We start from the raw sequence: 3,022 nt of genomic DNA, 5'->3' as shown, positions 1-3,022 counted from the left end.
CTCATTGTGCTTCGTTCAGTTGCGTATTGCTTCTACATCCACGCTGTGGCTCTTAGATGTAAGAAAAAATCGTTTTTACTGGGGACACTCGTCCACAGGACATCTGGACATAAGATAATGTCTGTACATAAGGCAATACCCGTACCTTGGGAAATATTCCGTACCTTGGACCCTACAAATATAAAACTCTTGTTTAAAACCAAACAAGATCTTATAAACAAAATGAACCTACTTCGAATTACTTCCGAGGGCTCACTAAATAATAAAGACATCTTCCTTCCATCTGACATTCTGGAGGACAAAGAAAAGGGACATAACGTGCCAGCAAAACACAATTACAAGTTTGGTTGGGGCATCCGCAACTCTACCCTAAAAATACGCAGTAATAGTAACGAATCTAAAAGGATAATATCTCATCTTTAGCTGTAGCTTCGAAATAGCAACTGATTCAGATTACACAGCAAGATTTAAATAATCACCATTTCTCAAAAACTGGGACTGATGGCGTCTGACAGGCCAAACAGTCTAACCAAAAGTGAAGTTAAATCACAGAGAGTTGACAGAAGCGATGTTGACAGCGCGCGACTCCACAGAGCGATAACAGGGTGTGTCAAAGCGGAAACAGGGTTGTGGACATAGAGACGTAAAAATTCGTTCAAATAACATTCATCAGGCCCAAACGATACGGAATCGGGTGACCATATGCCAGACATCATATATCTATATATAAAAAAAGACATTTTTTTTTTATTTTTAACTAAAACGTTACAATACTAAACATTAGTTTACATAAATCACCAGAAAGTCAGGAATAGTCGAAGTTCTCTCTATATTAATTGGCACTGATTTATACTCCGATTGAATTAGTAGTATCGGTCGAAACAAAGTTATGTATGGCATATCCAGGCATAATTCTATATATACTCCAACACATATTATTAACAAAAGCACCCAAGCCTTTGAATGTCTTATAAAAACAATGAATTTAGACTTAAAAATAAATAAATTTATGTATATAATAAAAATCATATTGTTTTCCCTGGAATTTGCTATTCTGTTAATAAAATAAAGTTTCTTTCTTTCAAATTTTTTACGTTAAAATTACTTGTGGTTTTCACACTTAATAAGTTATTATTCACATGTTTCTTTTAATTGAATCATTAACATTACTATGGCCATTAGGACATGGAAAGAGCTTAATAGTTTTTTTAAACCACCCGGTATTTATTCTATTTAGAATCCTTGGACTCAAATAATGGCATCTTATTACTTCTTGCCTTTCTCTACTCAGGCAATCGCCCCTCTTGTTCGTCGTCTCTACCTGTCAGACTGACAAGTTGTCTCTCCATCGTTTTCGTGGAGTAGCAGTGATTTGTCGCGTGCAACTCTCACTATCCTTCTGTTGTCCATTCTGCTGATGTGGTCGTTCCATTCTTCCGTTCTGCTGAGTACCCACTCATTTACATTTTCCACCTTGCACGCTCTTCTTATGCTTTCATTTCTCTCCCTCTACAGAAGCTTCCAGCTATTCTGCGTAGTACTCTCATTTCGGTTGTCTCTAGTAGTTGTTTAGTTTTCGCTGTATCAGGTCGAGTTTCTGCAGTGTATGTCATTATTGGTCGTACCGTTGCCTTGTAAATTCTCACTTTAGTTTCCACCTCAATGTTTTTATTTCGCCATATTGTGTCATTCAGGCATCCTGCTATTCTGGTTGCCTTCGTTGTCCGTTCTCGCACCTCCGCTTCTACTTCACCATATCCTGAGATTCCTATGCCTAGATACTTAAACTTCATTTCTTGCTGGATAATATTGCCCTCGACTTTCAGTTTGCATCTTAGTGGCACTTTTGCTGTCATCATACATTTAGTTTTCTGGGTCGATGTTATCATATTACGTGATTTGGGAGTGCAATTAAATCGATGTAATAAGCGCTGTAGATCATCCTCATTTTCAGCTACCAATACGGCGTCGTTTGCATAGCACAGAATAGTAATTTCCTGGTCGCCCATACTGTATCCCTTCAGTAAACGGACATTTCCTATTATTTCGTCCATAATGATGTTGAAAAGAAGAGGGCTCAGGGAGTCACCTTGTAGGATATCTCGGCCTACATTTATTGGTTCGGTCAGGACCCCGTTAATTTTGGCTTGAATTTGGTTCGCTTCATATATGTTTTGTATGGTTTTAACGAAGTTGTGTGGGATTTATTATAAGGGTTAAAAATAATTAAAGCCTACAAGCTTTGGATTTTGAGATATTTAAGATATTTAAATATGCATGCTATAAAAAAAATTGTCAACACCCTGTACATTGCTTTTTAGAATTAATTCTTGTGCTGACTTTTAAGCCAGAGGTATAAACTTTACTGAAAAATTTGATTGCCTCGTTTAATGTATACAGGGGTATACAAAAATTGCTGGTATATTTTAAATATTTATTTTACATAAAAACTTGTTATTTCAAATGCAAAACCTTGTATTTTTAGAATAAATCGAAGCAGATTCAAATATTCTTTCAAAGTATATTAGGGTTTCCTATACCTATCAAGCTCAGATTTTGAATAAAGAACAATTTTTCAATAAAATGGCAACCATGAGGGCTGATGTCATTGCAAGTTTCTAGTGACAGTAGCTATTTTCAAAATAGAATTTATTTTATTGATAGTATACTTTTATTTAATTTACCTACAATAGTTTATAATAAATAATATATATTAAATATGTATTCATTATTCTATCAAGAAAAACGAAAAAGTAGTTTTTTTATTTATTTTACGATGACTTGTAGATATATAGATTTTCTATAAAAGAGCCAATTACGGCAAATTCATTTTCTTCACTTCCAACGACAGGTTTCTGCCTAATAGGTTTTTTATAAACCACACTACCAGCTCTGATAAATAGGAGAAATAGTTTTTCAAATGAACGCTTATCTTTGAGCATAAGCCCTTGAGGCCAAGAAGCAATTTTCTTCTTGATACTGCCATTTTTCTTGATAAAATAATGAATACTCACTTATTAAA

The sequence above is a fragment of the Sitophilus oryzae genome, unplaced genomic scaffold (genome assembly GCF_002938485.1).
Source record: "Sitophilus oryzae breed Bouriz unplaced genomic scaffold, Soryzae_2.0 scaffold_1063_pilon_pilon, whole genome shotgun sequence".
Taxonomy (NCBI): domain Eukaryota; kingdom Metazoa; phylum Arthropoda; class Insecta; order Coleoptera; family Curculionidae; genus Sitophilus; species Sitophilus oryzae.
The sequence above is the reverse complement of the archived record's forward strand: the minus strand, read 5'-3'. Positions refer to the sequence as shown.